General features: G+C 34.2%; 1 pseudogene; it reads right to left on the minus strand.

Moving 5' to 3' along the window:
• Positions 1-1,281: 1,281 nt before the first annotated feature.
• LOC122147530 lies at positions 1,282-3,317 on the minus strand (annotated as a pseudogene).
• Positions 3,318-14,621: the final 11,304 nt, after the last annotated feature.

Consider the following 14,621-nt stretch of genomic DNA (forward strand, 5'->3'; position numbering starts at 1 on the left):
GTAAACACATGATTTTTAGAGCAGGGGTTGTGTTTGTGCATTTAGAGCATTTGGTTGAATTTGTATTATAAAACAGAAACAATAATATCTTTGCACAATAGAGCAATTAAATGGTAGCAGTTTTTTATATTTTGAAAACGACCCCTTAATGGACAGAGCACCTTTATTAGATGTTTTAACTCCCCTTTAGTTTTATATTCCTCTTGGTCAGAAGTATTTTTTATAGATGAAACACTAGTCCTGTTCTGAAAGATCTCTTTTTACCCAAATTACATGTGTGATTAGAATAGGAAAAAATATTAATTTAGTGTGGAGGTATCCTGATTAATATGAATGGATAAAAAGAAAAAAACAGTTTGATGGTACGGAAAAAAAAAACACTCTACATTTAGAAAACTGAGGCTGGAATCCTTTACAATGATTGGCCTTTTTAAAATGGTTTTGTTATATTGAAAACGGTTATTTAATTAATGATTTTGTGGATTTAAGGATGCGCGGTTCATAGTTATTGGTCTTAATTTTGACTGTCAGATATACTGATACACAAAATCAACAACACTGAAGAAAAAAAACCCTGGATTTCTTATGTTGCTGTATTATAGTAATGCTGCTGCCCATATGAATTTACCCATATTGGGTTGCCATAAGTATGTTGTCTAAATGAAAAATTGTATACATTTATAATTCAGTCAAAATTATGAATTTTCCACAAATAAAATGATCCAGAATATATTCTCATGTAAAGTTTGTAAAAAAAAATAAATAATAGAACATAATTATAGCAACAAAAATGTGTTTTTGAGAATCTACCATGTTTAAAAATGATCACTGACTCTTTTGGCTTTCCTTTTCTTTTTTCCCCCACAAATTTGTTTAGCAATATGTTGTTAATGCTTCTGTAATTCAATAAACAAATATACCGATGCAGTTGCATTTTTCTTTTTTTTTTTTCTTTTGGTAGTTGATCCTATTTATGAATATAGCTGGACTTGAATTTAGTACCTATTATTGCTGTCCAAAGGTCGTACTACTCATAACAACCATTTTCTAATCTACAGTGATGAACTCGACCTCACAGAATGTGGTTTAGCTTGTTACCAATTATCTGGTTGATGAATAATTAACTGCAGGCTTTAAATACAAGAATAATCATCTTTAAATTCTACAGCGCTTCCATAGTTTTTGTTTTTGTGTACTCGAAACAAAACCGCTGTAAATAAAAGTCGTGCGTCCTGTGCTTATGATGAAGGAAATGAAAGAAACGTAAACTTAATTGTGGATTTGATCATTTATTGTAAAAATTTTTTGCATTGCACATAATGTAGCAGCTCACTGTGCATCTGTCAGTAAGAAGCTGGAGATCACTGCCCCGGTTCATACTCTGTAGTATGCTTCCCCCTGAGAAAGAAATCCACAGCTCTCACTTACTGTCCCTGTTTGGGATCATTTTTTTCTGTTATATTTTCCATGTGCATGAGCAGGAGTCTCTGCATTACCTCTTGAACAGTCGTGCTTTTGGTGCTCCCTAATAAGGGTGGCTTTGTTTCCCTCCACTAAGAGCAATGAGCCTTCCCGAAGACCCTGCCATGAACAGCATATAGTGCTAGAGCTCAACTACTGCTGGAAATTACATTTGAACATACATGCGAAAGGAGGGAGGGGGAGGAAAGGGGGGGTCTTTTTGGGGGTGGGGGGGGGGGAAGGGGGGGAAAACTTTCACAACTTCACAATATTACTGTAATACTGTAATATTGATCAAATAAATGCAGCTTTGTTGAGCATTTAAATTGTCTCACTGGACCCCCAGCAGTATTGTACATGTTACATACCAGCACACATGGTGTGTCGTGCTCCTCGTGGTATTGGACAATTCTCTGTTCACGTGTTTCCTGTAAAATGCAAAATAAAATCTGCAGTCATGAAGCCTGAAGGATTTACCTTAAAAGTTTGGTTTATTATATTCTATATATGTTTTATTTTTATTTTATGGTAATTCATTTATGTAAAATACATGTGTTTTGGGTGATTTTATGCATATAATATTAATTAATGGAGTCGTGGTGTTTGCGCACGATCATTTGAATGTACCCCCATATGCTTGCTGTGGGGGATTATCAGCATCCAGATAGTGAGGGTTTAATGTTGAAGGGCACTAAACCAATGGCAGCAAACGTGGGTGGATAGACGATGGGCATGTCATTGGTGGTGATGTTGATGCTGGATGGTGGAGACATTGGTACCTGCACTTGATCCCATGTAAGGGATCCCATCCTATAAGAAAAACAGCTACACCTGTTACGGGCAATTACGCTGTGTAGTTTTTAGATTTTGATTAATAGAGACACTAACTCACCTCTAAAACTCTCTTTCTAATCTCAGTTACCAGCTTGTTGTCATAGAGAGCTTTCAGCAGGCGGAATGTATTACCGCCACCTATGTGGGACACAAACAGAATCACACCAGACAGACCACACTCACTTTTTTTTTTTTTTTTTTAAATCAAATTAAATGTGTAGTGTCTTTAGTTTAATGTTTTGTCTTTTTATTGTCAATTTTATTAGGGTTTTTTTATCAAATTGAATTATTTTTACTATTAAATATATTATTATGCTGATAATTGTAAGAAAATGTATATTTTAGCAGTAGTATATCTATTAAAAAAATCCTTCATACAATGAATATTCCTTCAGCTTTTCCTAACAGCCTCCACAGGGTCTGGTGTCTCATGGACACTGTCCACCTCATAGCCTGGAAAAAGAGAAAAGAAGAGATGAAGGCCAGTGTGGCAGTGGCTGTGTGCTTAAAATACATGTGGTAAAATCACAAGACACAAACACAATGTTATGGGAACTTGTCTCTTGCAGTTTTGGTATAGGCATCTCTGTCTTGCAGTGCATATGGGACAAAAAGGATCCTCTTTACATTTCCTGTTTGAACAGAAAACATAAAGTTATGCACACTTATAACTGGGGTTTAATGCAGGTCAGATTAATTGATTATTACCAAAAACATCTAATATGCTTATATGCACTTGTCATAACTGCTGTTATAGGTTCAATGAATGGACTTGTACTTTGCTTCACTTAACCAGTGACATGTCTGCATAGATATAAAAATGTATCCGAATATTATTGTCAGAATGATACCTAGAAATACTAATTATATAAAGGGTTTTATGACGCAATTGCAAAAAACTCTATTCTTAGAACAGTTTTACCAAAAGTTTAATGCCTACATTCTATTTAAACTGCTGGCAACTTACTTTCCAAAGAAGTCTTGGATCTGCTGCTGACAGTGTTGTAGATATCCTCCTCCATGAAGAGTGGAGTTAGATACCAGCAGAAGTCTTCTCTTCATGATTCTGCCTCAGAAATGTAGAAGTGGATCACAAGATTTCAGCTCAGCACATGAGCAGCGCTTCTTTCTGCTGACAGCACACTCTCAAATCAGTTTGGTGGTAATCTCCAATGCATAACCTTTGGTCAGACAGTATATTCGCTCTCGTTATTCCACAGATGACAGACCCTTCAGAGGAAACAAGCCTTGATAAGAAACCTGTTTTTTATAACGTTACTGGAATCACGTGATTAAAGCAAAACCTCACAAAATGAACAGCATTTACTGAGACAGCAGAGGCAGATCTTGAAGTGCTGATCACAACTTCAAACCACTTTTTAAAACAGACGTAATCGTTTTTGTTTTTATTTAAACTTTTTATGTGTTATTTTTATAGGTACTCGTCATTACAGGCGATTTGTTTTCAAAATAAAAGTTCTAGTAGCGGGCCATACTTTCATCTAATTTTTTTATAGATGGAAACGTCGGACATTTTTTGCTACTTTTCAGATGGATGTATTATAGATCGATCTAAATAAATAAATACTTAACGCATTTCAATTATTACTGTGTGAAAGTGAGTTTGTCTTAAAAAAAAAGCACAGGTCCCATAGCTGTGTCATTTCAAACCATTCCACGTAATAAAGTTTTATGAAACTTAGTGTTACCAAAAACGACAATTATGTCAAGCTTGAAGAGCTTTGAGATGAAAATATGAGAGGTGCAATATATTGTGAACAAAATTTCCAGTCAAGGCTGGAAATTTTGCCACATTGTGCAAACCGTGTGTATATTGGGTCCATTATTTTATTGTTTGTATTCAGGATATTTAACATGCAGCTATGAGTAAGCATTAGCAAGGAGTCTGATTAAATAAACTACTGTAAAAATGCGTTTTAAAATAGTAGTGTGTTTTAAGTCCACACAGGGCTGGTGATGCTGTATAATTTTTCAAAGTGAATTTGCATCCGGTTCTGTCACGTGTTGTGCGCGTTCGTCTCGTCAGTGGGGCACGTCATCAGCTCTCTTAAAATTATATACTTACTTAGTTTATACAGTCATGTAACTGCGCAGCCCAGAGAGCACAGCAATTACCTGATTATGGCATTATGGTGTACAGTTCGGCATCTTAAACAAACTTTTAAAGTTCGAGGCAATTCAATCCCAGTAGCACTGCGAATATGTTGTGGAGCGATAAGATCATCCTCCAATAGCAGCAGACAAGTCGAGATGGCCCGTGAAATGTCTCAAGAAATTCGAGACGGGCTTCAAGTTTTTTAAACATGAGATACTGGATCATATAAAAGGACACTTAGATAGTCACCCAGTTAAGGAAAGTCCTGAAGGATTTGCTGGGAATATGAGTATAAAACTATCAAAGCTTTGGATGAACTGCCAATGAGGAGGCACCAGAATATGGGAATTAATGACATTTTTTTGACCCTTGCCCCAGCAAATCTTCCTTGTCTTTCCCTATGCCTGTAGTTTGACATTCAGTTATATGAAAGAAAAAACATAACAAGGAAAGAAATATGTTAAAAGATGTATAGCAGTGAAGCGATACATTTGAACAAACTTATAGCATGTTGCAAATATACACGGATGGCCCTAATTAAAAGATTCTGGAATCCGGAATAAAACAGCAGCAGCAAGTCTACATTAACCCCTTACGAAAAAGAAAGTTTATTCAAGATGTGCTATTAGTAGACGTCTTTGAAAAAACTAAAAATAGGCAAAGTATTCTTTTAGTTTACTTTTATGTACTTGCTCCGAAATTGGCTTTATGTACTCCTCAGAAATATACTTTAAAATGGGACATTTAAGTATACTTGACTTATACCTACAAAAAGTCTAAATATACTTGAACTTTACTTAAGTATACTTCATAAAATCAACTTGAGCAACAAACTACTTTTTGGGAAGGTACCCCAATTCAAAGTCAAAAATTTCAACAAGAATTGCAGATCATTATAGTAGTTTTTACTACCGAGAACAATAGCAGTATTCCTAAAGCTCTGCAGTGGATAGAAGAAGTAAAGATCAGGGCATGTGTACCAGACTCCCTTTCCCGTTTTAATTCGCTTGCTAAGGGAAATTTTCACCAGCAAGGCCACGATTAGGATGGTTGATGTGATGCAGCGGCTATTTAGAATAAGAACACTGTTTTTTATGTGTAAAATTTTCGGTGGGGACCATAACCCTATGGGGGTGCGAAGGAAATAAGGAGGCAGACCATCTGGCTAAACAGGCCTCGGAAACATGCACACAAATTTGGACATTTAAGCGTGTCAATTAGTAAAAACAGAATGTAAAAGGGTTAATTGCAAACAAAACAACAAAAGGTAGACACTTTCATCATAATCAAGAGAGACAGTAGGTTTGTAGAAAAAAGAAAATTGTGCAACAGGAACGAAGACGTTTTAATTTCAAAGACTGTGTAGGGACATTGTTCGTTAAAATCAGGTTCTGTATAGAATGGGGATGCATTGAAACTGGAAACTGAACAAATGGGGTCATGGAGAATCAGTAGAACATGTAATTATTAGAAAATGTGATGCCTCTGAAGGAGCAAGATGATTTAAAAACAATTAAAGCTTTAAGATGAGTTTGCGAAATAAGTAATTGGTCACCTCAGATTCTGTTAGGAAATGGCCCAAAACACTCAAGAATATTTCATGAATTATAATTCATTTCTTAAAAGGAACAAGACAGATAAATAGAAATTTAGGATACAGTTGTTATTACATAAAGTGTCAATTATATATATATATCTATATATAGATATAGATATATATATAATATATATATATATATATATATCTAATTGTGAGAATAAACGGTGTAACCCACTCTAAAAGAGGTTAAGACAGAGACCAAAATATAAGGCAATGTGTGACCAGGGAAAACGGGGGGGCAGGGATTGAAGTTGACCAACGGGGGAAAGTTAGAGACTTTGTTTTGGGCACAAATGGAGCAAGCAAATTCAAACTGCCTGGACATCCTGACCCATAGCGGGCCACAAAATCCTTGGCGGGTGATGGCAGCCAGGAGATCCTCATGGGACTCCTGGATGGCAGGTGGTCATAGACTCATGACCCACTGAAGGACCTCAGGGCCTAGTGCTTGCCAGCACGAACAAACCGACCCGCCGGAACTCAACCGGTACTTACACCCCTCGTCCGGCCTTCCTCCACACGCGGCTCGATGCTCCAGGAGAGAGCCACATACCACCTATATATATATATATTATATATATAATAATATTGTTTATTGTATTATCGTATTTATTGTATTTATGACTGTTCTGTTGTATTGTTTATTGTATGTTGGACATTTAAGACACATTTAAAGACTGGCATTTCATACATTTCAAACCTAAGCAGTAATTTGTGTAAAAAGAGGGTACAACAAGTTCACAAAAACCTTCTTGTTAGGTTTTTAGTTAGTCTATTTATATAGTGTTAGATTTGATATTCAAAATGGAATGCAAATTACATTTGGACACTTTTTTCTCTTGACAAGATGGAATGTCATGCGATGAAACTGTGCCCATATTTATGTCTTTATTAATCATTTGGATTTACAAATAGGTTATTTATATATTTCATAGTTGTTGATTTGAGGGGAAACTATGTATTATTATAAGTAAACTTGTTACATTACTTGAAATAAAATAAAACATGAACTGAAATACATGTTTAAAAAACCTAAATGGTATTGTTTAAGCTAGTTGCAAAAGCACATTTCTTTAGTTTAGCTTGACATCCTAACATAAACTCAACTAAAGATAAAATATGACTAAAATCTCTATAGATATTGAAAGAGAGAGAGAGAAATCTGTTACTAAAACTTTTTAATTAAATTTTAACATTAAAGTGGGGGAAAAAATAATACGTGAAACATTTCAGGGTTCAGAACATGTTTAATTTTCATTTTGTTTAAACTTTTATGTATTTTATCTAAACACTGAAACAAAAATTGACTAAAAAAACTGTACAGACCTATTATTTTCTTTAGAAGAAAACTTATAACACAGTTTGTTAATAAAACACTGACAATATGTATATAAAAAAAAAACTTATGGGAGCTTGTTGCAAAACATGACATTTCTGATTTTTCCATTAGCTTAACTTAATGTACGAAAATATCTAAAACTGGAATTCAAACAATGACTAAAACACTATAGAGGACATTGTGTTAAACAACACAATTACTAAAATTAAATTGGAAAATACGTAATCTATAATATGTGTATATAATAGTATCTTACTGTGATACTAAACCTAAAACCACTGCAACTGTATTGATTTTAGTTTTGAATATCCCCCCCTGCGAAAACGAAACGTCTCAATCGAGGGAACCAACGGACCACGGTGACAGCATCGTCCAAGAATAACGGTAGAGGATGTCCTGACCAGTGGGCCAGCAGTGTTCTAGAAACCACTAGAGGTGCTTGAGAAGGAAGGCCTGAAGATCACAGATGCAGTCGTGTTAATGGACAGAGAGCAGGTGAGGCAGGGCTACTTGCCAGACAATCACCCTCTCTCTGCCGCCTGCATGATGAAGATCACAGCAGACAAAGAAGACCCATTCTGTGTGTGTCTTGCAGATGTGAGTCCATTCTGAGGAGCTGCTAAGAGATTGCGGATGCATTTGGGGGCCACTGATTTGCGGTGTTGAAGAATCCATGTGGACATTCCTGCAGGACTTCACTGCAGATGTAAGCCTAGCAGTACTGAACGGGGTTGGCTATAAAGCACAACTTCCTGATTTTGAGGATTGCAAGGTTTGCAGACATTGGAAACACACAATCAAGCATTCAGTATGAAGGTTGTTTCACAAGGGTGATGGAGCTCCGTACTAGTCTGGAAAATGTTTGCTTTCATCTCCACAGTCTTCACCAGATATTACATAGAGCAAAGACATTTTACATAATGTCCTGTTGTTTTTTTTTTCTTGTTTTTTTCTTATAATAATAAAAATGGATGTTACACATATTACCTCTCATTGTCCACAACCTTTGTTTTTTTAAAGACACCCATGACCTTTTCTTAGGCTGTTCATGATTTTTAGGTATAAAAGATTTAAAAAAATATATAATGTTTACTCAAAAATTTCTACCCAGAAATAATAGTTTAGATGCTTGGCATACCTAGAAAAAATTATATTCATTATAAAACTCCCATGAGAAGTTAAAAAGTAGTAGAAGTTAATTAATTTAACATTACTTTTGTAGTTCTGGAATTTGGACCATTTTTAAAATTAAGCTACCTCGTTACTATTAGGTTGTGCGTAACGAAGGGGTTTGTCCTTTTTTTTTTTCGTTCTGCTCATCTACAAGCCTGCATTGATTGATCAACAATACAGACAAAAACAGTAAGATTGTGAAATATTATTACAACTTAAAATAATAGTTTTCTATTTGAATATACTTTAAAAAATAATTATTCCTGTGATGCAAAGCTGAATTTTCAGCATCATTACTCCAGCCTTCAGTGTCAACATGTAACATGCAGTCCTATCACTATGATCATTTAGAAATCATTCTAATATTCTGATTGTATTATGGAGTTGTTGAAACAGTCTTCTGCTGTCTAATAGTAATTTGATGAATAAAAAAGGTTAGAAAAAGAACTCGCATTTAGCTCAAAATAAATAAAAAAAATTCTAATAATGTATATATTCTAATAATATATTTTCTTTACTATCACTTTTTGATCAATTTAACACATCCTTGTCTGAATATTAAAAGTTATTGATTTTATTTACAAAAAAGAAAGGAAAAGAAAAACTACTGAACCCCAAATTACTGACCAGTAGTGTTATATTGTTCATTACAAAATATGTATATTTTAAAAACATAGCTTCTTTTTTTTTATTCATCAAAGTATCCTAAAAAAGTATCACATGTCTGAAAAAAATATTAAGCAAGCAGAACTGTTTCCAACTTTGATAATCAATCATCATATTAGAATGATTTCTAAAAGGATCATGTGATAATGATCACTAAAAAATTCAGCTTTGCATCACAGCATCAAAATGATAATTGTAAAGTATAATTAAATTAAAAAACAATTATTTTAAAATTGTAATAATATATCACAATATTACATTTTTTCTGTATTTTTTGATTAAATAAATGCAGGGCTTGATGAGCAGAAGAAAATTCTTTCAAAAAACATTAAAAAGTAGTAATGTTTCCAAACTTTTCGACCTTGTACTGTATATATATATATATAAGCACAACCCCTAATATACTGTATGAGGTAGCTTAATTTTAAAAATATAATAATAGATAATTATATGTAAAGATATTTTTGAGGTGGCCTTGAAGGTTTGCTGAAGCCTCATTTAATAAATGTGCCATTTTATAATGCCATTTAATAAAATTTGCTATTATTTCTGCTTGACTGTATAAAAATTGTCATCATTTACTCACCCTCATGTCGTTTCAAAATCTCTGGACTTTGCGTGAAGCATAATCTTTATACAGCAGTTCTCTATGAAAACATATATTATTATAGTGTCCAAAAATGGACAGAAAATAATAATAATAAAAAAAAAAAACACATAGACGATATATTTCACAAGTTCTGAAGCCATATAGTTCAGATTCCTTCTTTTTGTGTTCGACAGAAAAATACAGTCATACAGTTCTGGAATGGACTTTCCGCAGAAGTGTGAGTAAATGATGATGAAAGGTTTATTTTTAGTTTATGTTTTATTAGTTCTCTTAATGTTTTTTCATTCTCTGCACAAGCAGTGTCCTAATATATTTTGTTTTGTTTAAGGCTAGGCAGTCTCTATCGGAGCTTCTTCATGGGCGACACACCATTAAGGCTATGCGTTGCCAGGTCAGGGGGTGTGTGCGCAGGGTCTGGTTGCAGCTGGCAAGCCTCTGGGTCAAGGCTGTTTGCTCATTGCTCAGATGAGCTCGCAGGGTCCCTAGCAACAGGAGATGACCACCAAGCAGTGGTACATCTTCTGCCTCTCTGTGAAGAAATTATGAACAGTGTTCTCAACTCTGAAAATACTGTATTTATTATTTCACTAAACAGTAATGTTCTTTGAAAGCTACCAGAGCTCAGCTTCTTGTTTCTCCATTTGAGTTGATTGAAATGTCTTTTAGGTCAAGATGGCTGAAGACCATATATATTTGTATTTGGATTCATAAACTGTATCAAAGCTCAGTGAAAGCCTGGTCTGGTTCACATGACTACCAGGAGTGCGCAAATACTGTCAGGAGGTACTGTTTACTGTGGTCTGGCATTAGCTTTTCTGTGTATCTTATGACAAAATAAGGAGTCTTGTCAGAGAAAAAAATGCAAAAAATGCATCATAATATAATATGTTGTATTTTAACTATTTAAATACAAAGTATTTGTTCTTTTTTATACATCTGATACATGCGCTTAATTTATTAATATTTTATTCTCTAGGGGATGGACTTGGACAGCAGTATTCGAGTCCAGAAGATGTGATCTGCACTAAAGGCTCTGATATCATCATTGTGGGACGAGGTATTCTTGCCAGCTCAGATCAGCTCAGAGCTGCAGAAGAATACAGAACGGCAGGCTGGCAGGCATATCTGAAAAACTCTCACAGGCCAGCTAATGAAATATTTTATTGCAAAATTGCAATTTAAATTTATGAACATGTTTCTTTGTCTTGCACACCTAGTTGGATCTGGCCTGGTGGTTACTGAATCAATAAGCCTAGACATGAAAGTATACACTACCATTCGAAGTCCGGGGTACAGTAAAAACCGTAATATTGAGGAAACATTTCATGTCAGTGTTAAAACCACTGTTCTTAGTGTTTTTTTTTTTTTTGGAAACGTGATACTTTTTTTCAAGATAAAGAAAAAAAAAAGAAAAAATGCATTTGTATGATTTGTTACATTATTTATGTAACTTTACTTTGGAGAAATTTAATGTGTTCATGCTGAATAAAGGTATTAATATCTTTTAAAAATCTTTCTGATCTCCAGACTTTTAAAAAGAAGTGTACCTGATCAAAAACATAGCTTCAGAAATAAACTATGATATATGAAAAAAGTCAGCTAATTTTTCTACTGCCTTAAGCATGTTTTTAGTAACAAAGGTATTGAAATCTTTGTCAAAGCCAAAAATAAATTTAACTTGTTATCTTTTGTCAAAACCAGTAGGGGGCAGAAAAACATCAGCTATTTTATGGCTGTTCCTGCCAATAAAGTCTTCAAATGATAAATAAAAACGAATGCACAATAACGTTAAGCCTTCCATATAATTGAAAATATGGCCTTAAATTATTATTTCTGTCAGTCACTGTCCCCTGCTTTTCTTTGACAAATGTGATGTGGTTTAATGTCATTAACTGCAGTGAGACATGCTGTATACCACATTTAAAACAATAAAAAGTCAATATCTAATTCTTGTATAATTTCTAAGAATATAAAAGTATATGCAGTTTCCGTGACCTCATTTTAACTTGTTTTACCCCCTTTTCCTTGTCGTACGAAGAGCAAAAATAAAAGCAATGCATACAAATAACATGAGCAGAGCAAACTATTAGCAAAAGTGTAAGTTTATAGGCTACCATTTAATGCTCCGATTTTATTTATGAATCGTTCACCTGCAGGAGAGCGCAGGTTAAGGGGTCACCTTTGTATGATCTCGCGCTCTGACCTTATGCGCTCCAGATGTCTCCCCGCTTTTTATCTCGACGAAACGAGAGCTCGGTTTGCACAGAGCGACATGATTGACATAATAGAACTAATCTGCTCTGGCCCTCCCATTTGACTCCTGTGTCAATATTGGATGAGAGGAAAGTGCCGTGTGACAGGTGTCCAGGACAGAGTTCCGCGCGCTGAAGACGGAGAGCAGATCAATGCATTTACCCGCGTGCGCACTAAATACACCGACACTGCTATATAAAGCCAAAGGCCTCAGATCAGTGTGCATTTTAGCGGTACTATTAAAACACTACTGATTCGCTGAATGACACGGTAAGATTTTTTTTATTTTATTTTATTTTTTTATTCAGGTTTTGTTAGGCTACCTTAACGTAACCTTACAATTAATCATTTAAATGTAGTAGGCCTATCCTATTTTCATTTACACCTACTACTGATTATTATTTGATGTTTGTATTGTTAAAGAAAGTTATACTTGGGGAAATTATTGCACACATCATATGTTGGTCTTATGGTTGTGTCTTCAAGGAGAGAAGACAAAGTCATCATCAGAAAACGTAAACGAATAAATTGACGTCCAGGATGGATGTTTTGTGTTTTCTGTACTTGTCTCACGTTGAGCCACGCGCACAATACCTGCAGATGAAAAGGTTTTGTTCGTTCGGCTCGCGTTACGCAGATGCAGACACGCGTCAGTGAAACACCACAGCAGCGGGTCTCTTCAGCCCTCTTCACCGAGGCTTTCCATTTTACAACAAGTAATAATACAACGCCATAACATGCTGATTAACTATAAAGAATGCTTAAGCTGTGACATAAGAAGACAAAGGATAGGCTATAAATGTCATATGTCTTAATTTCATAGCCTATTTATTTATTTGGAAATTAGACAAAAGGAACCATGTTAAAAGTTTTTTTTTTTTTTTTTCTTTTTTTTTTTTTTTTAAACCAGTAGCATTTGTAATACTGTAAGGTCAACAGTTTGTAAAACCTTTATATTATCATCTTTTATAACCATGTAATTGTATTTGTGCGTTAAGAGCAATATACATGTAATAATCAGTATAGGCCTATTTATTGATTGATTGATTTTTAAACAAGTAGCACTTGTATTATACTGTAAGGTCAACAGTTTGTGAAATAAACCTTTATATTATCATCTTAATGTATTTGTGTTTTAAGAACAACATAAATGTAATAATCAGTATATTATATTAGAAACTGGCAAATTTGTTTTTTAAGTGGAAACAAATAAAGTATAAGTTTATTATTTATTTATTTATTTATTTATTTACATTTGATGCATTTACAGTTCTGCTTATGTTGTGACAATTATATTGTGTCTGAATGAAGCATTTTTTGTGGTATTATTTTATGAAGTGCTTAACCAATAGCTACCTGCTGGCAGGCGTTTCCTGTTGGCTATGTGGCAGTTAAAAGAGTCACTGTTGAAATGCAAATGAACTTTTTTTCTTGCCTTTGGCAGTAGATAGAAATGTCTTTCTCTGTCCATCGTGGCCATGTTCTACAGAAGCGCTCGGCTTGTGCTCAAACACATAAAGGACATTATCTGAGCAGATGTCACCTGCACTAGCTGTCTGGAGCTGTTCACATTTGCCTTGAGAAGGATTAGTTTCCATGGCACCCTCAAGAAAACGTCACCCAGCACTAACTATTTCACCTCACCATCACACCTGCAAAGTAAATGAATCAGGGAAAAAACAATATACACTCCTACATGGTTCGATGATACTGACAACACGCAACAAAAATAAACTAAAAATAAAAAAATAATAAAATACAATAAAAAATACTAAAGATGTTTATCTAAACATCTATATGAAATGTGGATATTTTACAGTTCAATTAGTATTTAAACTTCAATGTTTAAATTTTTAGATAGGCCTATTTATAAACTAAACTTTTTTATTTTGTTCAGATAGACAGATATGCCAAATCCTGCCACTATGAGGATACAATGACACAGTTTACTTTTGGAATGAGACGGAAGTGCCACACTTTCTGATTTTCAAAGGCATTTGCATGTCAAATCACTGACAGTAACACTGTGTTTTTTGCATTTGGAATGTGTACATTGAACACTGATGTATCCTCATAACTTTTTTTCATTGTTTTTGAATGAAGTCTCTTAAGCTCATAAAAGCTCCATTTATTTTGAAAAGTATCAAAACAGTAATATTGTAAAATATTATTACATCTTTAAAATCTCTCTCTCTCTCTCTCTCTCTCCTCTCTCTAAGTATGTATGTATGCATATGTGTGTGTGTGTGTGTGTGTGTTTGTTTGGCAAAGCTAAATTTTAAGCATCATTACTCCAGTCTTCAGTGTCACATGATCTGTCAGAAATCATTCCTTTTTACAGATTTTTCTGAATTCTTTGTATTGTTATATCAGTTTTGGATTTATTGTGTCATAGCTGAATTTAAATATACCTTCCTTTCAATAATAATAATAATAATAATAATAATAATAATAATAATAATAAATAGTTTACTGACTTTTGAGTACAACTGTGTTGCAATTACTCTGTGTTTTTATGAAATTAAGTTATTGGGCTCTTATGAAATTAAGTTATGGATGCAACTTAATT

Source organism: Cyprinus carpio, chromosome A14 (genome assembly GCF_018340385.1).
Source record: "Cyprinus carpio isolate SPL01 chromosome A14, ASM1834038v1, whole genome shotgun sequence".
NCBI lineage: Eukaryota > Metazoa > Chordata > Actinopteri > Cypriniformes > Cyprinidae > Cyprinus > Cyprinus carpio.